This window comes from Macaca fascicularis, chromosome 4, assembly GCF_037993035.2.
Source record: "Macaca fascicularis isolate 582-1 chromosome 4, T2T-MFA8v1.1".
Classification (NCBI taxonomy): Eukaryota; Metazoa; Chordata; class Mammalia; order Primates; family Cercopithecidae; genus Macaca; species Macaca fascicularis.
This window is the reverse complement of record NC_088378.1, coordinates 56,722,729-56,750,566: the sequence shown is the minus strand read 5'-3', so window position 1 is coordinate 56,750,566 and position 27,838 is coordinate 56,722,729. Positions and strand designations below refer to the sequence as shown.

Here is a 27,838-nt window from a genome sequence, read left to right as displayed (position 1 = left end):
GCTAGAGACCCAGTCTTCAGTTTATCTCAGCTTTCAGCCTATTGCAGCTTTCAACATGCCTTCCTCACTAAGCTTAATCACTTCTAGCTTTTTGTTTAAGGTGAGAAATGTGCAACTTTTCCTTTCACTTGAACACTTAGAGGCCACTGTGGGGTTATTAACTGACCTAATTTCAATATTGTTATGTCTCAGGGAATAGGGAGGTCCAAGAAGAGGGAGAGAGACAGGGAACCACAGGTAGGTGGAGTAGTCAGAACACACACATTTATTGAATAAATTTGCCTTCTTACATGGGTGCAGTTTGTGGCTCCCCCAATTACAATAGTAACGCCAAAGATCACTCATCACAGATCACCATAACAGATATAATAATAAGGAGAAAGTTTAAAATATTGCAAGAATTACCAAAATATGATACAGAGGCACTAAGTAAGCATATGCTATTTGAAAAAGTGGTGCTGACTATTCGCAATAGCAAAGACATGGAATCAACCTAAATGCCCATCAATGGCAGACTGGATAAAGAAAATGTGGTACATATATACCATGGAATACTATGCAGCCACAAGAAAGAATGAGACCATGTTCTTTGCAGGAACGTAGATGGAGATGGAGGCCATTATCCTTAGCAAACTAACACAGGAACAGAAAACCAGATACCACATGTTCTCACTTATAAGTGGGAGCTAATTGATGAGAACACAGGGACACAAAGAGGGGAACAGCAAACACTGGGGCCTCCACTGGAGGGTGGAGAGTGGGAGGAGGGAGAGAAACAGGAAAAATAACTATTGGATACTAGGCTTAGTACCTAGGTGATGAAATAATCTGTACAACAAATTCCCATGACATGAGTTTACCTATATAACAAACCTACACATGTACTTCTGGACCTAAAATAAAATATTTTAAAAAGCTTTAAAAAGAGAAAAACGAGAAATGGTGCTGATAAACTTGCTCAACATCAGTTTGCCATGAATCTTCCATTTATTTTTTAAAATGCATTATCCGTGAAGCACAATACAGTGAACCACAATAAAACAAGGTATTCCTGCATAAGTGTGTGCGTGTGTGTGTGTGTGTGTGTACATGTATTTGTATATGTATGTGTCTACAATAAAATACAGTAATACCTCACTGATCTATAACTCAGTGTCTGGAGACCTCCTGTATCTGGAATAAACCTGAGTAAATAAGCAGTCAAAATAAATATCACAAAGTCTTTCTGCTGAGTTCACATGCCCTCCAATAACTCCACTCACAGCAGTTCACAGAGGCAGCTAACAGGAGGAGGACAAAACATTGAGAAACACTAAGTTAAACAGAATTGAAGAGGATTTCTTTCCTGCAGGACTTAGGGGAGCCTTTAAAATGTTAAGATGTGTTGAGAGCCCGCAAGGAGAGAATAATTCACTATTCTGTAAACTTATTTGACCAAAAATGTCCTTTTCTCTCAAAGCTATACTAATATTTCTAGTCATGATGATACCTACATTTCTAGAGCCACTTTAACATTCGAATTCTCCAAGTGTTTCCACATATATCACATCTCATTTTGTCCTTACAACATCCCATGGAACGGGCTGAGTGGGAATTATTATTTCCCTGGGGTGGTGGGAGCAACAGAGGCAGGCCTAGGACCAGAATTCTCTCAGCCCTGCTCATTCCTCCAGATGTCAGCAAGTTCACGGGTGTCAACGCATGACATTCTCCCAGACTTCCCTCACGAGTCTTCCCCAGAGTTGGAGATTTCCTTTTTCTGGTGAAGAACCAAGAGGAGGAACTAACGTCAAAGAGATTCCCCTGAAAACACCCTGAAATTCTCAAAGTATTCTTGGAGAGTTGTGATGAAATTTAATGTTACGTAACGCTTCTCCTTAAAACTGTATTTCATTTGCTCAATAGAATGACAAGGGTCTGAAATCCACACTTGAAAACGAGACCAAAGTGCTGAGTCAACGGAAGGAGGTACAGTGATGTTTCTGAAATAACGAGGAATTTTCCAGGAGGCTTGAGGTAGCACTTTCTGTTTGAAAAAAATGTTCCACAAAGAACATTCTTTGGTTTTTTGTGGAGAGAAAAAGAGAGAAGTCCCACAGTGGCATCCACAGTGGGTAAGGACAGCCACAGCTGTGGCTGCGGCCCACGGCGGTAGGCTCGGCCTTGCAGAAGAGGGCAATGGGCTGAGCTGCTGTGACCCCCATGAGGATGGAAAACAGAGGGAAGAGAGGGGTGATATGCTCGACCAATGCAATTTGGATTCTGGATGGGACGGAGGGGGGCAGGCCTTGGTCATCATCAAAGGCCACAGCTCTGGCTCAAAGCCCCACTCCCTACCATGTAATGGCTTTATAACCCTTGGCAAGTTGCCCCAGGCCTGGAGTTTCCATTCTTAAATCAACACAATGTCAGTGATGATGGCTTACCTACAGGTGCTCCGGACAGACCCTGCAAGCCTCAGGACTCAGATCTGTGAGCCTCCGACCACGTTCCTGCCAGGCCCCACACTGATGCAGGGACTGTCACAGGACTGCACCCCACACCAGAGTGCCCTGCCTGACGTGGCCTGGGAGGAGGGGTCAGGGGCTGAAAGGGAAGCCATGCTCCATTCACAAGCCATGGTGCCAGCGTCTGCCTCAGGAAGGGCACCGCTGCAGAATTAGTCCCAAGGAGTTCCTTTTTCTGTTACCCACAAGGCACCAGTATGTCTGCCTGGGCCCTGGATCCTCACTCAGGACTTTCATTCCTTTAGTCAAATCACTTGATAGAAAATAAGACCAAGAAAAAAATCTCTAATAGGCAAAATCTCCACACCTTGCTTCTGAAATTCTTATTTAAAAGAGAAAACAAAGAAGCTTAACAACGTTTTCTGAGTGGCTTCGGAAAAAAATTTGGAACTGGGGCTCTGTACTGCAGGAAATCCTTATGGGAAAGGAGACTACACCTCTATTCTTCTATCTAAGGTGAAGGTTAAAAGTTCAGTTTATCATTACGATTACTGCATTATTTTTAATTTCTAATTTTGTTGATATGTAACTGCCACCATGCATTGCTTAACAATGGGGACACATTCTGAGAAATGCACTGTTAGGGTATTTCATCACTGTACAAACACCAAAGCATGAACCTGCACAAACCTAGATGGTCCAGCCTACTCTACACCTAGGCTAGATGGTATAGCCTATTGCTCCTAGACTACAGACCTGGACAGCATGTGACTGTACAGAATATATTGTAGGCAACTGTAATAGAATGGTATGTCCTCATGCATCTAAATATACCTAGGCCAGGCACAGTGACTCATGCCTGTAATCCCAACATTTTGGGAGGCTGAGGCAGGTGGATCACCTAAGGTCAGGAGTTCGAGACCAGCCTGGGCAACATGGTGAAATCCCATCTCTATTTAAAAGGTACAAAAATTAGCCAGGCGTGGTGGCGGACGCCCACAATCCCATCTACTCAGGAGGCTGAGGCAGGAGAATCACTTGAACCCGGGAGGCGCAGGTTGCAGTGAGCTGAGATTGTGTCACTGCACTCCAGCTTGGGTGACAGAGCGAGACTCTGTCTCAAAAAAAAAAAAAAAAAAAAACAGAAACAAAAACAAAAAACAAACCAAAAAATTAACATGGAAAGGTACAGTAAAAATATAGTATTATAATCTTATGAGACCACCATCATAACAAGCGTCTATCCTTTACCAAAACGTCATTATATGGCACACGACTATATAAAAAAGTCAGTTAAAAATAATCACACTGTGTCTTGTTTTAGCAAAACGAATCTTTTATGTGTGTTTGGCTTCACATTTGTTTGATTTGGTATTATCTGAGAGAAACTGAAAATTGCATAATTCAATTAAACCTTATTTATTTATTCAGAGTCATCCACAGGCTTGCTTATGTAAAACACAACTGAGAATAGGAGCTCATGGCCTAACGTCTAAAAGAGGTAAACAGACAAAGATGAGGCACGCTGTTCCCTTATTCATTAAGAGCAGTCGGTATTAAGTGCGGTAAGTGAGCCAGCACACCAGGATAAAATGGCTCCTGTCTCCAGGAGAGGAACCATCTAGCAAGCATTCGGAGCGCCAGTGAGGGCCATTCCCGCTGCTTTACAAATTCCAACACGTTCTGTATTTGCTCCCTGAATTTACTGCCTGTTAGAAGCAGCAGGTTAGCGGGATGGGGAGGAGCTGCTACTACCAGCCACCTGATTACAGGGCGAAGGCCAAGGGACCACACAGGAGATGCAAACCTACAACAGACCCAAGAGTGCACCCAGCAGCACAGATCAAGGCCAGGTAAGGGCGGGACAGCGGGTCCCACTCACCATGACGGACCCAGAGGAGACAGCTGGATCACAGCCAGATTCCAGAAACGATGTCTTACAAGATTCAAACGATGACTAATAGTTCCATTGGAGAAGAAAACCATGTGTAATACGTTTTAAAGAGATTTCCAACAAATGGTTAAATAAAAGGGGGGAGGGAATGATGGTTAAAGCTCTAAACTCTCACTTTCTAGAAAACATCGTTATCTGGGGCTCTTCACTCCACGCTATTCCAGATAAGTAAGGCCTTACACTATGTTTTACTACAATTATCTCCCTTTACCTCTTTTCAAAATGCCCAACTCCAGCTGCTGTATCTCATTAAACTTTAAGTTTCACTTCAAAACTCACCACGTGCAGAAAAGAATGAGATGATTCTGCACAAAACTGGTAGTCACAATAAAACAGCTTTATTTCCAAGTCCCTGAAATGCTCAGTTGCGTCACTGACCACACTCCCACCCTCAAAAATCCACCACAAACACTTCTGCTGAGAAAAGGATTGAACACATAGGAAAATGTAAGCTAATGGTCATATTTTTCAAAAACTTGGAAGAAGATCCACTAAGTGCCTGAATGAGAACCAGAAAGTGCTCCTCTTCTGCAAACCAGGACTGGAGGTCTGAAGCAAAAGCCAGAATTTCTCCAACACAGAACAACACCAGGCTGGTATTTAAACAGATCTGTCTTTGTTGTTTATTTTTTTTCTTGCAGAGGAGGCAAATTTGCCCTATTAATTCAGCCAAATAAATAAGGACAATTCTCTGGAATGCACATGTCTTTTAAAAAATGCAGAAAATAAAGTGTAAGTAATAAAATTTCAGCTCATAATTCCTCCGAGTTATAAAACAATAGCAACAACAATCAAATATGTATGTCCTGTTCTCCTACAACAAGGTATAAAATTCATATTTTACCAGGCCAGGCGCAGTGGTTCATACCTGTAATCCCAGCACTTTGGGAGGCCGAGGCAGGCGGATCATCTGGGGTCAGGAATTCAAGACCAGCCTGACCAACATGGTGAAACCCCATCTCTACTAAAAATTTCAAAAAAAATTAGCCGGGTGTGGAGGTGTATGTTTGTAATCCCAGCTACTAGGGAGGCTGAGGCATGAGAACTGCTTGAACCCAGGAAGCAGAGGTTGCAGTGAGCTGAGATCGCACCACTGCACTCCAGCCTGGGGGATAGAGTGAAACTCTGTCTCAAAAAAAAAAAATAAAAAATTTAATTAAAAAAAAAGTTAAGGCCGGGCGCGGTGGCTCACGCCTGTAATCCCAGCACTTTGGGAGGCCGAGGCGGGCGGATCACAAGGTCAGGAGATCGAGACCATCCTGGCTAACACGGTGAAACCCCGTCTCTACTAAAAATGCAAAAAAATTAGCCGGGCGAGGCGGCGGGCGCCTGTAGTCCCAGCTACTCGGGAGGCTGAGGCAGGAGAATGGCGTGAACTCGGGAGGCGGAGCTTGCAGTGAGCCGAGATCGCGCCACTGCACTCCAGCCTGGGCGACTAAGCGAGACTCTGTCTCAAAAATTAAAAAAATAAAAAAATAAAATAAATAAAATAAAAAAAAAAGTTAAAACCAACACAGTTTTCAGGGATGTATGCGTGTATGCTTCATGTATGCACACCCACATGCACACACATACACATACATAAAGGTAGTTTCACAGTCACTGCTGAAGCTTAAATTTCAGAAGCCCTTACTTTTATGTGCTCCTTTCCAAGTCTGAGGAGGGACTCTAACAATAAACACACATGCTCACATTTTTTTGTAAAATCTGAAAAAGGAAGCTATTTCACTGCCATTGGTAAAGACCACTGCCTCGCTCCATCCTAACTTCCCCTTCTCCACACCGCCTCTCAGGCTGAGTGACACTGCACTGGAGTGGGCTTTTTTTTTTTTTTTTTTTTTACTGACAATGTTTTATTCTTTGTCCTATAGGAAGCTCTCAAATTTGCATCATATTCAAGCCCTGCAAAACTTGGCAGAGAACAATAAATACAAGACCAAGAACACTAGTTACCTCAGGTAGAGGGGGGGCCCTGGGAGGGATGGAGAGGAGAGCATATGTTTAAGTTATTCTCAATATTGGGAAACCCTTGTTAGAGGTGAGATCATTATGAAGTCAAGGAGGAATTAACAAGCTTTTCTTTCAGGCACTCTTTCTTTCTTTTTTTTTTTTTCTTTGAGATGAAGTTTCACTGTCACCCAGGCTGGAGTGTAGTGGTGTAATCTCCGCTGACTGCAACCTCTCCTCCCAGGTTCAAGTGATTCTCCTGCCCCAGCCTCCCCAGTAGCTAGGATTACAGGTGCCTGCCACCATGCCTGGCTAATTTTTTGTATTTTTAGTAGAGACAGGGTTTCACCATGTTGGTCAGGCTGGTTTCGAACTCCTGACCTCAGGTGATCCACCCACCTTAGCCTCCAAAAGTGCTAGGATTACAGGCGTGAGCCACCATGCCTGGCCTCATGCACTCATTTTTCTCTGAAATTCAAATCCTCTAAAAAACGCTGAAAAGAAAGTCCGAGTAACAAACTTTTCAGCTTGTGTTTTCATTCCATTCCCCCCACAGATTTTTGTTCTAACAGATTACACTTCATGCTTGAAATGATTGTATTGATCTCTCTGTTCTATTTCTATACGACAAATCTATGTAGGCAAAGTAAAATTCATTAAAAAAAATTCTTGTGACCATAATGCTTTAAGAGTTTAAACTATATATCCTGAATCTGAGTTATTACCAAGATTACCTTTGTTTCACAGTTAATCAAAACAACATAAATATTTTACACATTTCACAAATAATTAAAATCAAAAGTGGAATTTGATCATAAATACATTGAATAGGGCCTTTTCTATAAGTGAATTTCACTGATTTCAATTTCATTCCTATTTATTCATTATATTTATCATATATTATAACCTTGTTCGCATTAACAAAGAGAGGAACGGAGAGTGTTTAGTTATAGCTATGTCACACGCTTCTTTAACATCTTTCTAAATCCCATAGTGATCTGTTGGTGATCTACCTGAGGGGATAACTAGATTAGATCCTCCTTCACTTTGGTTGAAAATCAAGAATAGGAACCATGTGACCTGCAAAAGGGTTTGTGGTAGTCACTAGTCATTCACTTTCTTCATGCCAGGATTTTGAATTCTTCCTTTGGCAGTTGGAGGTGTTTGACACCAGGACAGAGTCAGATAAGTTTCTTTATAAAGTCAGGGAGGACAGAGGGGAGCTGGTGGGAATTGGGCTGCAAGGCAAGTTCTCAGGGAGATCAGTTTTAGAGAAGAATAATCTGGCAGCAGACATTTGGCAATTTGATTCCTCTTAGACAATCCCTACTTGACACCCGCCCCCCCGGAAGTCTTTGTGTGCATGGCGCCCCACGTACAAAAAACCCCTATTCTGAGCCCTAAACCTGGCATTTGGTGCAAATTCACACCTTCACTGTGACATCTGTCCCTCACACTGTTCTTTTCTTCAGTGTAAAACAAAAGTACGGATGCCCTATAAAAATATGTCAACAAAATGTCACCCAACGGAAAGGATTTGAATATTTACCTTTTCTTGTATACTAAAAAAAAAAATGTGGTTTTGTGTGTGCATGGAAAACAGTCTTCTGGGATTTGCATTTACCTCATTTATACTTGAAAAATAAATTAGACTCTTAATACACGTGTCATATAACTCCAAACATGAAAAACAATGACCCTTTTTTTTTTTTTTTTTTTTTGAAACAGAGTTTTGCTCTTGTTGCTCAGGCTGGAGTGCAGTGGCACGGGTTCAAGTGATTCTCCTGCCTCAGCCTCCTGAGTAGCTGGGATTACAGGCATCTGCCACCACACCCCGCTAATTTTTGTATTTTTAGTAGAGACGGGGTTTCATCATGCTGGCCAGGCTGGTCTCAAACTCCTGACCTCAGGTGATCCGCCCGCCTTGGCCTCCCAAAATGCTGGGATTACAGGCGTGAGCCACCGCACTCGGCCAACAATCAGCATTTTAAAATTCATATAAATTTAGGTAAAAAGTAAAAGATATGGAAGTTTAAGTCTCAAACTGTAACCCACTTTATAATTATTTCAAAATAGATCCTATTTTCTGTAATTTTTTAAAAAATTCCTTACTTTTGTGAGATCACGCACCTACCAATGCCTAGACTATGTTAAGACTTGCAAAAGTTTGCTGAATTAGAAAAAGAAGTTCTCAAAAAAAAATTTTTAATGTAGAAAAATAGCAAAATGAATTCCATCCTCTAACTGACAACTATTGTAAAACTGGAAGTATGTTTGCTCTTTTCTTAAACGTTCCTCTAACGTTTTATGACATTCAAAATACATTCATTTAGAATTTCCCCCTCTGAGAAAAGATTCTGGCCCAGATCTCATGTCTTAGGGATGGGGAGCAACACTGAAAGCTCAGAAGGGGCTGGACACGGTGGCTCAGCCTGTAATCGGTTTGGGAGGCTGAGGCGGGAGTATCACTTGAGGCCAGGAGTTTGAGACCAGCCCAGCCAACATGACGACACCCCATCTCTTCTAAAAATGCCAAATATTAGCCGGGCATGGTGGCATGCACCTGTAATCCCAGCTACTCAGGAGGCTGAGGCATGAGAATCACTTGAACCCAGGAGGCAGAGGTTGCAATGAGCCGATATTGTGCCACTGCACTCCAGCCTGAGCAACAGAGAAAGACTCCAACTCAAAAAAAAAAAAAAAAAAAAAAAGCTCAGAAGGGCCACCCAAGGTAAGTTCTCCATCAGGCCCAGTCAACCCCAAGCAGGCTGCTCAGTAAGAGGGAAGAAGGAACCAGCACATCGCCTGGCTCCTTAATCATCCACCCAGTGCGATTCACACTGAATTTTTATACCTTGGGCACGTAGCATCCTTCAACTGACTGCTGTCCTATTCCTGCCAAAAATAAGGCTGCAGAAACCGATAGAGAGAAGCCACCAGGCACAAACTCAGTATTCTACTGCTCTCTCCTTTCTAAACACATAAAACCAATGAAAAGTAAGACACCTAAACTATAAAGGCTCAGCTCCCCAGGGAAATACCATCGCTGAGCTGTGGTTTGATATTATGCTTTTCACTTTTATAAAGAGCCAGTGTATAGTGCAGCCTCATGAAGAACATGTCCCCATTTCTGCAGAAAAAAATACTGAAGAAGGTATTGTCCCTACGATACTCTAAGATTGAATAGATATCTCCTTTTAGGGGAGGTAGGAAGAGAGAGGAGAGGCCATCCTTTCCCAGTGAGCTAGTGTGCACCTTAGACTGGACAATGGTAACATATGACACATTTCATTCCCTTTTTGCTTTGGTTTCCAGAAAATTCAGCTGTAATAGTAGTTAGCTGCAAAAACTCTCTCATTTCAGGTACATGTTATAATTACCTTAGTAAACATATATCATCCAATAAATACTAGACCATGTGTAAGTCCGGACAGGGTCACTTGGGGCATGGAGCACCCGTCTGAACTGTTTTCTTCTTCATCTCTTCTCTAACAAGATGCCTTTAAGTTCTAATAGTCGAGTCATTATCTAAAGGACTATCCACCTACCCACTCCATCTCAGCACCATTCAATTTTCTGTGACCTAGACTTACTCTCTTCCAACTATATTTTAACACGATTAAAGATGTAGAAACTTGCTTCTGGTTTAAAAACAAAAATGACTGGAACATTTTGCTTTAGACCTCTCCAGAGCAGGTGGCAGAACAGGGTGGGGCTGGATGTCATCCAACAAGCGTTGGAAGGCTGAACAGCTCTACAAAAAGCTACGCTCAGAATGCAAGCTCAACAGCCACAGCCTATGCGGCTTAAGGTAAGATGGAAGCAGAGCCACTTTTATAATCTTCAATAATGGCACAAGAAAATAGATCTGCCTTACTCAATAAAGAGTCATTTTCAAACAGCAAGAAATTACAGCCTCAATGCCAACTTAGTCTACGACAAAATGGTATGATCAAAGTTATTGAAATAACTGGAACGTAAATTCAAGATATGTTATATCCTAACCTAATAAAAGCACACTGGAGATTTTTCTTTCCATTTTAGCTAATCGGAAAAAACAAACCATCAGCTTGTAGAATGCTATCATAACAAGAAAATGTCAGCAACAAGGCAGAGCAACATGACTCTGTTCTACTAAATCAATACCTGCAGGGTAAAAGTTGTTTGTCTTGTCAAACTTTTTTTAAAATCAAGATTAAAGGTACTTTGAAAGTCAAATCTCATTTTAAAAGTTGGGAAAATATTTCAGTATTTTGCTGAAATACGCTTCCCTGTGCGTGAGGCGAAAAGGTAAAGGGCCTGGGTGAGATGTAGACCTCTCCCTCTGCCCACTGCACCAGCTGAGCAACCCAGGGCCCTTCATGTCTCTGGGCTCAGGTTCCTTGTCTGCAAAGAGAGCTTAAAACCCACCACTCAGGAGAGGGAAGAGGTGCACATGACAATAAAGGTGCAAGTACTTTATAAACTGTAAAGCACTGTTCAAATATGAGGACCGTATCAGACACGTGCCCTAGGCTCTCCCATGGCTTCAGCTCTTCCTTTCTGTTTATAGAGTTGAGTTTGTGAATAAGAAATCTGCTCTCACTCTGTGGTCTAAAAATGTTTGGCGGCTTCCCATTGCATACCAGTTAGTGTAACATACAAGTTCTTTTTACTGTAGGCGTCTCCCTTGCAGCAACCCTCTTCCCTTCCCCTACCATGGTTTCTGGCCAGCCACTCTGTACTGCTTTGTGTGCCCAAAAATGCCACAATTTTGCCCAGTGGCTTGCCTTTGCACGTGCTCTTCTTTCTAGAATCTAGAATGCCCTTTTCTCACAGCTTTACATAGAAAACGCCTATTTATGCTTCAATGCCCAGCTCAAGTGTCACCTTTTCCCTGAATCCTTCTCCCTTCTCCTCTGTGCTCCCCATGTTATGTGGGCAAATCTCTATTACCAATCATGTCTGCATGAAAATGATGAATTTATATACATCTGTATCAGAGCCTAGACTAGCAGCTCTTGCAAGAACCTTTGTCATCAGCACACTCAACTTTTTTAACCTTGAAAAAATTAAAATCTTATCCAATGATTGCAGGGTGAATGTTTTAGAACTTTTAATCATTCTTTACAATTTAAAGTGAGGCATTCTTTACAATTTAAATTTACAATTTAAATTTAGGTCTTAGGACTTACAGAAAATTTTTATCTAGTCCTTTGAAAGAACAGGAAATGCATAAGAATAGCCAGTAACTAAAATGTAATTTACATAATCTTAGAAGGTCTTTTCCTATAAAAAAAAAAATAAGTGACAGAAAGAGTAGGGATCTATACAACAAACAACCACTGTTTGTGAATGCCTAGCTGTAGAATTTTTATGAGTTTGTTTGAAGACAACACACACACACACACACACACACACACACACACACACACACGGGCTCCTACATTCCTATACTCCCATTTGCCACCTGCTCTGCTCAGGCTTCTGAGTGACTGATTAAACTGAAGGCATGTATGTGTATTAACAGGTATTACAAATGCAAATTTCCACAATATTCCAGGCTGGAGAATACCAGACAGCAGTCTCTTTATAATTTGATGGTGGTTGTTATAGAACAGAAAGAGTCCCTCTAAAGGTCCAACAGAGACTCAGAGAGGTTAAGTGAATTACCCAAGGTCACACAGCTGCACGGTGGCAATGCCAGGATATAAACAGAGGACTTCTGATTTGAAGCCCAATACTTTGTTAACACTACACTGCCTCTTGTGATATGAAACATCCTGTTAAAGGCAAATTCACAGAAGAAAATTTCCTAAACAGAAAATGCAGCTCTATTGGTCCACCTTGTTGGCCTTTAAATGTCTGTGGTGCCTTGAATTTTGTAGACATTAAAAAGGACTACAATTCACAGGAGCTAAACAAATGATCACCATCTAGCTGCTTATACAAATAGCGTTCAAATGAGTGCTGTCTCTGTTCCTGAGATACCCCAAATAGACAGCCAGGCTGTTGTTGAGGAGCTCACCCAAAGGGTGTATGTGTAAGGCTGCAAGCAGCTGTCCAGGGGTTACATTTTTTGCTCAAGACCCAGTAGGAATCCAGGAGGCTGAGATCCATACAGTTGCCCAATCCTGCACATGGGCAATCCAGGCAACAGAGGTCCAGGGAGGACAGTGGCCTTGTCTGTCTGGCCTAAGAGCTAGCAATTACAGGTTCCACTGATGTGGGAACAAAAGTTCTCTCCAGAAACAAGGGCATCTGTGGACCTGTGCTGAGAATCATAGCTGAGAGAGGCAGCAGAAGGGGAGAGGCCGGAGCACAGGTTCTAGCATCGTGAAGAGGGACCAGAAGCACTCCCACTGCCAAAATTTAGCCTCAAACAACAAACAGGGCTTTCAAAAGTCCTCTAAAAAGCTTTCAACTCAAATCAATTCATTTTAATGTTTTAAGAATTCATTTACTGTTAAAGAAGGATATCATTCAAAATGACGACTTTGTTCCCAGATAGACTTGCAATATAATTGAGTTAATTTACTTTACACCAAAATAAATGCCAATGGAATTTAAAAAGTAAATGAAAAGTGGAATAACAACAGAATGAGAAGAAAATATAGAGAATATGTATCTGATGGTATATAAGGCTTTTCTAACAAGCAAAGAAAAGAATAATAAATGCGAAAATGTAACTAATGCACAGGAAAAATAAAAGAAACTGACTTTTAGAACGAAAGGACAAATAAAAAGTCAGGAAATTATTATTTGCATGTATGTCAAAGGGTTAATATCCTTCATCTCTAAAGAGCTCTTAGAATTGATAAAAGAGGATCATATCTACAGGGAAAAATTGCAAAAGCAGTTTAAAACTGCAATTCCCAAAAGACCCATGTGTTACAAGCATAAACTGGTTCACTTTCACTAATATTGAAAGAAATGCAAATTAAAGAATAAGAGTATCATTTTCACCAATCAAATGAGTAAGGGATTTTTAAAAGATTGCATCCAGTGGTTTTAAGGGTATAAGCAAAACAGGTAATAGACTCCTAGTGAAATATACAAATCTGTATCAATCTGTATCAGTGTGCCAATTTGTAAAATCAGTTTAAAAATTGTTTAAACATTTTTTAAATGTTTAATCAGTTTAAACATTTAACCAGCAATTCCAAGTCGAGGAATTTATCCCAAGGAAATAGGGAAGTCTGCAACAATTTAATAATGTTCATCACAACCTTATCTACAACCACAAAAAAACTGGAAATAGGCCAACTATCAAAAAAGCCTTCTTATAGGAATTAATAGTACATTCACAGGCTACTCTACCACCATGAAAACCAATGTTGTAAAAAAGTATATAAAGATGTGAAATGATACTTATGATACTACAGAGTGGAGGAAGCATGTAACCAAAGCAGTTGTGAACAAAGAAATTAATGTGCGTTTTATTTTCTTCTTTGTGCTGTTTTCCTGTGTCCCAATATTTCACAATGAGCATGTATTAACAGTTTTAATTAATTCTTAAAATTGTGTTTTAAAGAATTACACAGAGTCATTCTAATTATTCACTCTATGTGCATCCAATTATTTTCTCTGGCTATAAAAAAAAAAAAAAAAAAAAAAAAAAAAAAAAAAAAACCTTTACCTGGAATATTTGTATGTTAGGAACCTGTGGTAATGAATTCTGATACTATGCCTCACCATCACAATGTAAAACGGTACCGAATCTGCAATAACTATTTGAAGAAACTTCATCTCTAAGACCAGTTAGTTTGCTCTCAATGCTTATTAACAAACTTGACATTAGGTCAAAATCTACATGTTCACAAAACTCCAAATAGCCTACGTTTTAATACTACAGTTTCCAAAGATGAACAAAAACAGACATTTTAAACTTGAAATCACACAAGGGTGTGATTCTCACTTAAGAAAAACTTACTGTTCTTAAATTGGTACAAGCAAACTGGTGAACAAAAATTCAGTTTAAAAGATACCTATGAAATGCTTAACAGCACAGATCTTTAATGAGCTAAGCTGAACCCTGACACATTGGTTGTTTACAGGTATTCACTATTTCCCAGAAATGCTATGGTATAGACCCTTGCTACTCAAAATGTGGCCCTCCAACTACAACCTCAGCTACACCTGGGTGCTTGCTGGAAATGCAGAATCTCAAGCCCAGCTCCCGACCTGCTACATCAGGATCTACAGCTTAACAAATCCTCGAGTGATTTGCATGCACATTAAAGTTTGAGAGATGCCAACATAGAGAAGCTGTAAGCTAAAGTGTTATAAGTCATAGACAAATAAAAGATTATAGATTAAGATAAAGCATCCCTAAATAGTACCGTAAAAGGATTTGCTGCGCAAACAAAACTCTCCGACCCTGTATCTACTACAGTGGTTCTTTACTTTGGTTGCATATTAGAATTACCCACAGAGCTTTTAACACGTACACCCTTGACCAAATGAATACATATCTGTATTCTCCAAAGTTCTCCAGGTTATTCTATCATGCAGCCAGGATTGAGAACCCCCTGATCTACTAGCATCAACAGGGCCTTTAGGAAAGAGATAATCAGTCTAACCACATCCAGGCACGACCAGTCTCTGCCTCTACTACCTCCTTTAACTCTCCCTGTTCATCACACCTCATACGGGATTTTAAGTCTTTCTCTGTCCCTCCAGGTACAACACAGTCCCATGAGTATGGTGATTATCTCAGCACTCGGCACATCACTGGTACTCTATGAGCATTTGTTGAAGGAGTGAACCTGTATAGATGGAAAAGGCAACAGAGGAAGGCTGCCAAACTAAATGTAAAGGAGGGCAAGTGGGTGAGTGGGTGAGAGCAAGTGGAGAACGTGTGTCTCTGATCCTTTAAGGCTCATTGATGTGAGACTTCAATGAAGAATAAGCCTGTGAGCAAGACTTACTCTGCAATTAACAAAGTCAACTATCATTCTCACAAGGTGACAGGGAAAAAATCTGGCGAAGAGGGGCTATATTTTGGCACAGAAATGCATTATGCCATAAAACAAATGAAGTACGAAGATATAAGCCTAACAAAAACCATACAATCATCTCAATAGCTGCAGAAAAAGCATTCAGTAAAATCTAACATCTTTTCATGATAAAAGCCCTCAACAAACTAGGCATCAAAGGAACATACCTCAAAATAATAAAAGCCATATACAACATACCCATAGTCAACATCATACTGAATGGAGAAAAGTTAAAAGAATTTCCCCTATGAACTGGAACAAGACAAGATTGCCAACTCTTACTACTCCTATTCGACATAGTAGTAGAAGTCCTAGCCAGAGCCATTAGGCAAGAGAAAGAAATAAAAGGCAACGAAATCGGAAAAGAGGAAGTCAAATTGTCTCTGTTGGCTGATAACATCATCTTATACCTAGAAAACCCTAAAGACTTCTCCAGAAGACTTCTAGATTTGATAAATTATTTCAGTAAAGTTTCAGGATACAAAATCAATGTACAAAAATCAGTAGCATTTCTATACACCAACAATGTTCAAGCTGAGAATCAAATCAAGAACTCAATACCATTTACAGTAGCCACAAAAAATAATAAAATTACTGGGAATGCATTTAACCAAGGAGGTGAAAAATCTCTACAAGAAGAATAACAAAACATTGATGAAAAAAAACTGTAGATGACACAAACAAATGGAAAAGCATCCCCTGCGTGTGGATTGGAAGAATCAACATCATTAAAATGCCCATACTATCCAAATTAGCATATAGATTAAATGCAATTCCTATCAAATTACCAATGTTATTTTTCACAGAATTAGAAAAAAAAAAATCCTAAAATTCATATGGAACCAAAAAGAGCCTGAATAGTCAAAGCAATCCTAAGCAAAAAGAACAAAGCTGGAGGGATAGCATTATCTGACTTCAAATTATACTACAAGGCTATAGTAACTGAAACAGCATGGTACTGGTACAAAAACAGACATACAGAGCTATAGAACATAGTAGAGAACCCAGAAATAAAGCCACATACCTACAACCAACTGATCGAAACAAAGTTGGCAAAAATATTCAGTGGGGAAAGGATACCCTATTCAATAAATGGTGCTGGAAAAATTGGATAGCCATATGCAGAAGAATGAAACTGGACCCCTTTTCGTACCATATAAAAAGTTAACTCAAGATGCATTAAAGATTTAAAGGTAAAACCTGAAACTGTAAGAATCCTAGAAGAAAATCTAGGAAAAACTCTTCTGAACATTGACCTAGGCAATGAATATATGACTAAGCAAAGCAACAAAAATAAAAATAAACAAAAGGGACTTAATTAAACCAAAGAGCTTCTGTACAGCAAAAGAAACAATCAACAGATTAAACAAACAACTTGTAGAATGGGTGAAAATATTTGCAAAAATGAATCCCACAAAGGACTAATATCCAGAATCTATCCAAGGAACTCAAACAACTCAACAAGAAAAAAGCAAATAACTCCATTAAAAAGTAGGCAAAGGACATGATGAGACATTTTGCAAAAAAGACATACAAGCAGCCAACAAAAATATGAAGAACAAAATGCTCAATATCACTAATCATCAGAGAAATGCAAATTAAAACCACAATGAGATACCATGTCACACCAGTCAGAATGACTAGTATTAAAAAGTCAAAAAACCACAGATGTTGGCAAGGATGGGGAGAAATGGGAACATGTATACCAGTGGGAATGTAAATTAGTACAGCCTCTATGGAAAACAGTATGGAGATTTCTCAAAGAACTAAAAATCGAACTACCATTCGACTCAGCAATCCCACTACCGGGTATCTACCGGAAGGAAAAGAAATCATTATATCAAAGAAACACCTGCCCTTGTATGTTTATCACAACAGCAAAGTCATGGAATGAACCTAACTGTCCATCAACGGATGACTGGATAAAGAAAATGTGGTCTATATACACCATATCTTTTGCAGCAACATGAATGGAGCTGAAGACCATTGTCCTAAGTGAAGTAACTCAGAAACAAAAAATCAAACACCACACAATCTCACTTCTAAGTGAGAGCTAAACAATGGGTACACATGGACATATGGAGGGAAATAACAGACAATGGGGACTCTCAAAAGCAGGGAGGAAAGAAAGGCTTGATGATTGAAAAATTATCTTTTGTGTACAGTGTTCACTATTCGGGTAATGGGTACACTAGGACCCAAACCTCGCCATTATGCAATATACCCATGTAAAAAACAGGCACTTATTCCCCCTGCATCTATTTAAAAAAAAAAAAAGATAGAAGCCTGCCCAGCAACCAAATTCAGCTCTAGTAGTTTCGCCTGACCTCGCTAGGATGCACCCCTGAAAACATGGCTAAACACACACTCTATGCCAGAGTTTGGGTCAGAGACAGAGTACCACCATGGTAACTGCATACATTTCAAGACCCTCACATAAAAAGCACATGCCTCTCTTCAGCCACAAGGAATAGGAGAGAAAGACAAAGATGTTTGAATAAAGTATTCTCCAAATACATTTGAACAATTCACCATCTTATGAGACCCAAAATATTATCACTGAATGGTAGCTCTAGATATCCTTTGCCCACGTGAAAAGAGGAGACAAAAGCCAGAGGTTATGGATCTTAACAAATATTTCCTGTTCCCTCCCTTTAGTTTCCAGGAAAACTCTTTATCTCGCAGCACGAATGAAGAATGTAACTACAAACATTTCAGGCTCTCTCAGGCCTTGGATCTCTGCTCTACAAGCAAACAAGAACAGGCTTTTGAGTTGGGAAATGCATGAGCAAAGAAAACAAGGTGGCCTTAATCCTGTCATCTGCTAAAACAAAATAAAGATACTGCGCCATTTGGTTTTTATATTTATGTGGTTTTCTGGAATCGTTTCTCCATTTTTACCTTTGTGTCCCATGCAGCTGTTAGGGAGCTGCTTCTATGGGCTGTTGGGAGAGCAGGCAACACATTTTCAAGAGTAACCCATGTTAACCCCGCACTGCTGAAGTTGGCTCCACACTCGGGGGTTATGTCAACATTCTCCTCCTTCGAGCAGATCTTCCACACAGGAACTCCTCCCTCCACCTGCTAAGAGGTGACCGCACCACAATCCCTGGGCCAGGCTGGCAAGGCTGCAGGGGTGAGTGCACCCAGGCCCAGGTTGCTCAGGTGCCCACCCTCCTTCCTCAGCCTTGCCCGGCCTTCTCCACCAATCGGCACTTTCTGGTTTCTTCCCCACTGTGGTAAAAATAACTTCCTCTTGAAGTGTCTAAATCTGTATGTGATTTTACACACATTTTTTTTTTTTTGGCACGTTGTCGGATGAATTCTGACACTAAAGCAGAATGAAATTGCAAGAGATCTGCAATCACATTTCTGTAAAGCTCTGACCAAATGAGTCAGTTCCACTGTTTTCTCGAAGATTGAGAAAATACTTCCAGGCAAGACGCTGCATTCTAAGCACCACAGCAGTTCCTTCTCCCCTAAGCTTCTTAGGAACTTAGCAGTGTGGTAGATGGAGGGAGGCGGAGCACAAGGCAGGGTGCTGTTTGTTGTGATCTGCCCATGGCTTACTGGCTGTGTTCTGAGCAGAGAGGGCGTCTCAGAGGACCTATCAACCCACACTGACGTGGCTCCCAGAATTTGGCCACACGTGCTTGGAGGAGCTGAAGCAGGGTTCCAGCCAGCCCACTGGGGGCCTTGAAGCCAGACTCTGCTGCACTCCTGCCAACACCCTCAGAACAGCAGTGGGAGGAGCAGTCATTCTCAAAGACCACAGCTTAGAAGAGGATGCCTTCTAAGAGTAACATACCACTGCACAAAGTAGGCTCACAAACTGAGGGAACTGGAAAATTGTTCAGTTCTGTGGCTTTTAAGGGCCATGTAGACAGAGGAAGGGGGTTAAGATGTGTAAGGGAATCAAAACAACTTCATTTCTCCTTGTGCTTACTGGCCAGCCGTGTCTCCTCTTCTGTGACTGCTCCTGTACTCTGCCCATTTATCTCATGAGTTATCTTTTTCTCATTGATAAACTGAACTTTTAAAGATCTGAATATTAATTCCATTTCCTGGGGAGATGTCTGTCCCCAGTTTGGGGTTTTTTAAAATTTTTTGCTAGGTTTATGGGGTGTTATTGTTCAGGTTTCACTTTAATATAGTTTTTTTTTTTCTTTGTGGTTTTTACTTTCTGTGTCTTCAAATGACTTCTGATGAGAAAGTACTGGTAAATAGACCTATTTGTCCGGACAAGATTTATGTGTGTAACGGAGCGGGGTAGACATAATAGTCATTTTAATATCTTCAATTATTTGAAGACTATATAGTCCAATAGACAAGCCTATGTAGCTTCCAGAAGAACTAGCAAAAAAATGGATGGAGGCTAGAAAGGAGTAGCTCACCACACTGTGAAGAATCATCTTATCCACTGGAGTTGCCCACAATGAAATGGGATGGCCAGTAGCAGGCAACTGGGAGGAGGTTATGCAAATCCTCATCAATAACACAGCTTTCACCTACCACACAGAGAGACTCTAAACTCTGGAAACCCACGTCTTACTCTGCTGCTTCTCTCTTGGACTTCCTGAGGTCATTCTGCTCCCCCTAATGTCTGGAGCAAGTTCTAGTGGAGTTGGAGGAAAAGCGACTCTGAACTCTGGAAACCCATGTCTTACTCTGCTTCTTCTCTCTTAAGACTTTCTGGGTACATTCTGCTTTCCCTAATTTCTAGAGCAAGTTCTGGCGGAGTTGGAGGAAAAGCACTGCTGATTTTAATTTTAGAAAAAATTTAACTATGATTAAGGCTCAGAAAATGACGACAATGATGGCCTAAAATGTTTTTGTGTATTCTACTTGTCTTAGTCACTGGACTTCTGCAATTTTTAAGTAAGTGTTTAGGTCTAACAAAAATAGCATTATAATTGTTTCAGTTGCTACAATTAAATGACCTCTTGTCTCTTTCAGCACATGATTTTAAGAACAGAAGAGATCTTAGAACGATCTACTTCCGTGATTCTAAAGAGAAAAGAAACGCTCTTCCCTGGGAGTGCACAGAAAAATTACCTCAGGGACTTTTTTTTTTTTTTTTGAGTTGGAGTCTCGCTCTGTTGCCCAGGCTGGAGTGCAGTGGCGTGATCTCGGCTCACTGCAAGCTCTGCCTCCCGGGTTCACACCATTCTCCTGCCTCAGCCTCCCTGGTAGCTGGGACTACAGGTGCCTGCCACCATACCGGGCTAATTTTTTGTATTTTTAGTAGAGATGGGGTTTCACCGTGTTAGCCAGGATGGTCTCAATCTACTGACCTCGTGATCCGCCCACCTTGGCCTCTGAAAGTGCTGGGACTACAGGCGTGAGCTCAGGGACTTTTGTTAAAGGACTTCCAATGCCATGCCCTTTCTCCCTCTCCTGGCCACTGAGATGTATCCCCATAGTGGCAGTCAAGACCGTATGGAAACACTGCTATGGATGAGGGTCCTAAAGAACGAAACAGCTGAGAATCATGGATCTGAGGAAACTCCTTCATTGTAGAGATGAAGACACTGAAGCCTAGGAGGCTCACATGACTTAACACTGACCACTGACTTATTGTCGGGACTCCTTGCACACCCAGGCCTAGTGCCCCTTCCATCCAGCTGCATGGCTCTGCCTGACAGTTCTCCTTATCCAATGGAAAGGCATTCATGTCAAACAGCCTTTGTGTTAAAGCAGGAAGCTGTGTGCTGGATGGCAAGGTCAGGGTTTTTAAGGTCCCCAAACCAAATACAACTTTCTACGAAATAATGTAAAATCAGCATTTGCCTTCAACTGCTGAAGGAACTGGGTGACCAGCCATGCCAGATGGTATGGCTCTCACTTGCCCCAACACCCACTGGAGGCTAACAGAGCAAGGCAACACAGAGAGGCTGAGCATGGGAAACAAGCAAGTTCACCAGCCTCTTGGTGAAGACACAAGATCTGCTTCTGCGGTTCACTGCTCTTGTTCTGACTACCAACGAGAGGGAAGTGGGAACTGAGAAAAGAAAGCGGGCATACTACTGGATGTGGTAGTTTCGTCATGAATGGGGGAAGTTCTGGGAGCAGGCACAGTGTATGCCTGGCATTGTGATTATTTCTGAAAGGGTGTAGCTTATGGATCACTAGTGCAATCCTAGAACAGCTGGCTATCCCAGAGAGTAAGCTCCAGCATACTCCCTCCACACAGCTATTTTTATTTTGTGAATGCAGGAACAAAAAAAGTAGTGTGAATAAATTCAAAACAGAGGAAATCAGGCTGTGCAAAGAATGTGTCCTTTAAAGACTATTTCCAGGAAGCAGAAGAGAAGAAGCAGGAAGGTGTGCATATATATAATTAGTGGGATGGCTGAATTACTAGAACCTGTCAGGTTTTGAAGAGCCCTTGCCAATCTGAGAGTAGCAAGATAAGCCACAAAAATACTAGTTAAGTAATTGTGTATTTCTGGGTTTGATTGATTCTTTCCATTGGAAGCCAGGTTATCAGTGAATCTGCATACTCCCCCAGCTGTGTGCTGGTATGAGTGTGTGTATGCACTCATATGTCTATGTGTGCTAAATGAAGAGGGAGTTAAAGGGAAGCAAAGAACAAGCTCAGAAAATTGACAATTGTTGAATTTAAACGTCAGGCCTTGGGTCAGAGAAGTATCCTGTAAAACAGCAATTATTGATCCTATTGTATACATCGAAACATCAGAGGTTCAGAGAAGTTAATAAAATTGCTCAAGCTGTCCCACATAATAAATGGTAACACAGTGCTTCACACCCAGAGCTCTGCTCCAAAACCTATATCCTTCCTAGTTCCTGATGCTTCTGCCCCAAGGAAGGCCTTCCGTGAATATTTGTTGAATGAACAAAGGAATTCATATATCTCAGAATATTCTCATTTTTCTTTCATAAAGATTATGAAAATTGTACTCATTGAACTAAAAAACAGCAATGGTGTTTCCAGAAATGCAGTACAGTTAAAGGTAATCATTTATTTAGATCATCTATTAATGAATGAACTAAGAATTGCCTAATCAAAGCCATGACTTAAGGTTATTATTGCCTAATCAAAGCCATAACTTAAGGTTATTACACCAAACAAGTGTAAATGGCTTGGTGCATTGAGACCTAATTTTATAGTATGGTCATAGTGCAGTTCTAGGTTAAACTCTGTTCAGTCCCTATTTCAAAAATCACATCATTCCATGGTCTCATCTCCTTCATGACTTAAAGTCATGCTTGAAACACAGTGGCTAATTTAACACAAATTGCTACCTAAAGAAGACGCTAACCTACAGAAATAACTGCTATTCTGCAAACTCCCAAAACAACTGTTCTAGGATTTCAGAAAATGACAAGTAACAAGAAGTTTGCATTCTAATTGCATGCACACAAATCTCTAAATTAACCTCAGATATTCTTAATTACAGAGAGAGCTCTAAAAGTGTAATTCTAAATGCCCAAAGGTAAGAAATGGACAGTTATCTCTGTGCACAGAAGGAAATGTTTGTGTTACCAGGTATGATGGCTTATGCCTGTAGTCCCAGCTTCTCAAGAAGCTGAGGTAGGAGGATGGCTTGAGCCCAGGAGGTTGAGACTGCAGTGAGCTCTGATGGCCCCACTACACTCTAGAATGGGCAACTTTCTCTAAACAAAACTATATGTACTCATATGTCATAAGTGGTTGTAATGTATCTGCTTGGAGCATCAGCTTCAAAGAGCAAGGAAGAAATAAGCTAAAGACATCAATTGGGAAATAAAATTCAAGATGAGATTTGGGTAGGGACACAGAGGCAGACCATTTCAGAGAGTGTTACCAATTATTCAAACTGAGGCCAAGCAGCATCTAACTGACTGTTGTTATTTTAGGGCTTCTTATTTTGATTATATATATATTTTTAAAACGTACTAAAATGTTCTGTAATTTTTATAAAAACAATATTTCTTCTTAAAACTCATAAGTTACTTTACTAAAGAGAAATAAACATAGCAAATATTATTCCTATATATTTGTCCTTCATATTATACCACAACATGAATACAAAATAAATTGTATATGAATTCCAATTTCATGAGAATGCTTAAGATTTCCTTGGTTGCTTCATATATTATATAAGGAACATAATGGACCCAAGTGTTTTCCCCTGCTGAGCTCATCAGCTCCATTCCAGTGAGCAGATATAAAGACAAAACATATCCATTGTACTATAATCTACTATTCAAAAATTAGCTACACTCATATTCCACATACAAGTCACAGCAATCTTTATGACAGTTCTAAAACAGGTAAGTGTTAACTATCCATGAATTATCATATCTTTGAGATAAATGTAAAGTGTTCAATATTCAAAGTAATCCATAACTATAAAACAAGACCCCCAGGATTCTTTAGAACAGGTCCTTGTTTTCAATCCTCTTTAGAGTTTGTTTAGGTTTTACAATATACTCAGATACTGTACTTAACACTTTAAAACTCATTTACATAAAAAACTAATTTCTTGCTCCTTGATAAGGTGAATACCTATAATGTAGTGAACAATACATAACAGAACTGTATTTAAGTCAGTTTATTTCCCAACCCTCAAATTAATAGCAAGATCATATATCTGAAAAGGGTCTAATGTTAAGAATATACAAATCATGTTTATTATATGGCAGTGAGGATGTGAAGAAATTGGAATTCTCACACATTCCTGGGGGGATGTAAAATGGTGCAGCCACTGTAGAAACAGCCTGGCAGTTCCTCACTAAGTCAAACCTAGAATTACCATATGACTCAGCAATCCCACTCCTAGGTATATACTTGTAAGAACAGAAAACAGGTGTTGAAACAAAGGCTTGCAACACAAATGTTCATAGCAGCACTACTTACAGTAGACAAAAGGTGAAAACAACCCAAATGTCCATTAATGGGTGAATGGATAAACACAATGTGGTATATCCATACAGTTTTATGGAACATTTTACTCCATAATAAAAAAAATTCTTAGGAAATATTATTCAGCCATAAAAAGGAAGGAAGTACTGACACATGCTATAACATGGATGAACCTTGAAAACATTATGCCAAGTAAAAGAAGCCAATCACAAGAGACCACATATTATATTATTATATTTCTATAAAATACCGAGAATAGGCAAATCTATACAGACAGAAAGTAAATTAGTGGTTGCTTAGGGTTGGGGTTGATGGTGCAAAAGTGTTGGATAAAGGGTATGGCGTTTCTCCTTGTGGTGATGAAAATCTTCTAAAATTGTGGTAATGGTTACACATATCTATAATATATTAAAAACTATTAAACTATTAAAAATTTTAAATGGGTGAATTATATGGTATATGAATTACATCTCAACAAAGCTGTTTAAAAACTAATAGCAAATGCCAAAATGTACTTCATTTGGAATTCTCTTGCAAAACAGTTGCTACACTGACTTTTGCAAATAAGAATTTTTGTGAAATGTTAGTGTTTTTGTCCCTATTTCTGATAAAACAAGGGATTTATGTATATCACTGTTTGCTTAAAGCCGAGTTTCTATTTAATACAAATAAATATACTTATGACAAAATTCATTTGTGGTAAAGTCTTACTTCTTTCCGAAAAACAAGTGGTAACTCCTAATAATTCTAGCAGCTACAATCCATCAAATAAGATGTGTTTTCATTGTCCATCATGGACACCCACCAGTACAGCTGCAGGCCAAGTTACTGTTTCTGCTCCTTCAGCCTCCCTCTGAGGAAGCAAAAGATACTATTTCTTTTGGGACTCAAAAAGCTTGACCACTTTCTTTCCAGTTTCTCCAAAACAAAACTAACCACTGTCTTAAGCCTGGATTGATGACAGGGAATTTGAAGAAAGACAGTATTTAGATAATCCACATTTATATGTGTTCTTAGACAATTCATACTGAGACTAGTCTACATTAAAAAACAGTTTACAAGGCAGAGTGCTTTTCACCATTCATGCTATTTGTTTACAGGACGGATTACCATAGCTGAATTCCATTTTCTATCCTTTCTCTAATACAGTGCCACTGTGTCCCCAACCAACCCCACAATATAAACTTGTAACTATGAACAAGAATATCATTTTTTCTATGTCAACAATTTCTATTTGATAACATCATATTTTATGCATTCAATTCCTAGATTACTGTTTGGAGCCGAAAGTACTATATTTATACCACGTGTGAAATGCAGAAGAAAAATAAAATTCGGCTTTTAAGGTTCAAAGAAACTATTTTGTAACAGATATGGACCTCTATTTTCACATTTTCCTTTAAATGCACTTAAACTTAGAGAATTTCAAATTCAATAAAATGACATACTTTTCATTTTTTGACTCTAAATTGCCAGGCTCATATATAATATATGTAAAGATTGGCAATTCTGAGAACTAAAGCTCTATATCTCCATTTAAAGTGGTATAAATTAAAAATGGAAAGGAAAGCATATCAGCTTGGAATGAATCCAACAAGTTTAGCTCCCATAAAGTCTAAATCACATATCCAAGGCTGGATGATAAATCATTAGAGCTTCTCGGTTGTACAAGATCAGTAGTAAGCCATCTGGCTTATTCTGTTTATATCAATGTAATGAGTGTTATTCCAAGTTTTTGATATTTCCACAGCTCATAAGTAATAAGGCTACTGGCAGCAAGGCTGCATCATAACCTAATTTCTGGGGGAGATTTTATTTGATTTTTTGTTTGTTTTCCATAGCAAAACAAAGTTTGAATGCCATTTAAAAAAAAAAAATCACTGAATTGGAAAGACTGTGGTCTCCAAGTTTAAGTGTAGCATTTGCTATATATTTCTATTTACCCCATTGTATGTTTGTGTTCCCCCTCCATCCAATCTGAGGGTGGGAAGTCAAGATAACAGTTATCCTTGCATGATTTTCCTCCCCACCACTTCCTTTACTCTTTTCAAATGTGTTACAGCAGAACATTCTTTAAGGAGAACATGCTCTGCCTTTCCCCAAACTGACTAGGAAGAAGGACTGTTCACCGCTGTCTCCTGTGCGGAAGAGAAAATATCATCAGTGACTCTGTTCTCTTCCTTCCCCATACTATGCTTTCTGGTTGCCCCACGTCATCCTACTCCCCACATCACACCTCTCCTAACCTCGGAAGGTCTAAAGCCAGCTGGGGTGGGTGCTGTTGGCTGGTCCTTCCCTCAAAACAGTGGAGCTTAAGTAGCAAAGAAGGTGCATTTTTAAAAGGTGAAATTAAAAAGTGAAACCATGTACATTATTACCTTTAAATACTTTATAAATCTACCCACCCCACCCCCCCGACATTCCTCCTTTCTCTCAAACACATGGGAAGCCTCCTGAAAGCAATACTTTGCTCAACAACAACGGTTCTCAAATTCTCTGCGTTGGAATCACCTGGACGACTTGCTGCCGCACAGATTGCTGGGCCCTGTGCCCAGACTCATTCAGCAGCTTTGGGATAAGACCTTCGAATGTACATTTGTCACAAGTTCCCAGGTGATTCTGATGCGGCAGGTCCAAGGACCCACATTGGGAACCACTAGCCTAGACACAGCACAACTGCTAAAGAAAGAGAAAACACCCAGGAGATGCGAGTCTGACCAACATTACTCCCAGTTGTTGCCCAGCTCAGGGAGGGTCTAGTTCCCTATGTAAATGGAGGCCGCATAGTGCGGAGTAATACAGGAAGGTAGAGTTAAAGCAGACCAGTTGCTTGAATTATTTATCTTCTCTGCTGGCTCCTCAAGATACTCAGAGTTCAAGTATCAAGAAAAGGAAGGTGGAATTATGGACATAAATGTGATTGATCGTTTTTAGCCAGTCCAGATCTTTAGATTCCCTTTTGCATCTTGGCTGTCCTTCCATTTTCTCCTTAAACTGCCCATAGTGCTATGCAATGGGTACTGCAATCAGACAGACATGGGTTGAAGTCCTTGCTTGCTATGTGTCCTTCATAACTCTTTGCCTTCATTTTTCCCGTATAGAAAATGGAAATAACAATAGAACCTACCAACAGTGCTGCTGTGCAGATTGAATGTCACCCTGTGTATGCACTGACTGGTACATGCATGATAAATATTAGCTTTTACTAAGAATGTTACTATCTCTTGGCTTTCCTGTGAGAATATTCAATATGTTAAGTATCACACTACCTGTTTGATACAATAGGTTGGGTCATTAATTCAACCAATATTTATTGAGTGGCCATTGTGTGTCAGACATAGAATATTGTATAAGTATAATGAAATAATATTCTGTAAAGAAAAGTGTTTGATATAAACATATGTTGATTTGGAAAATTTTGACTTTACATGAACTCACATTTAAGAAAAATACTTGCTTCCAAAATTGGCTGAGGAAATTGAGAGGATGTGTTTACTAACCACGAGTTTTGTTTTGACAGACACTAAAATAAAAGAATGGAGGAAAACGGGAAAGTAATTCTGCAGATACAGTGGCCTTATATTATTAAAGGTATATTTTAGACCATCCAAAATACCACAAGCCCACTTTTCCCAAAAATCAT

At 39.9% G+C, this 27,838-nt stretch overlaps 1 protein-coding gene across 6 annotated transcripts in view; it reads right to left on the bottom strand.

Annotated features, from left to right (window-relative positions):
* UST (uronyl 2-sulfotransferase) overlaps nt 1–27,838 on the bottom strand; it is a 317,208-nt gene that overhangs the window by 286,531 nt on the left and 2,839 nt on the right. The gene's annotated exons all lie outside the window — the stretch shown is intronic.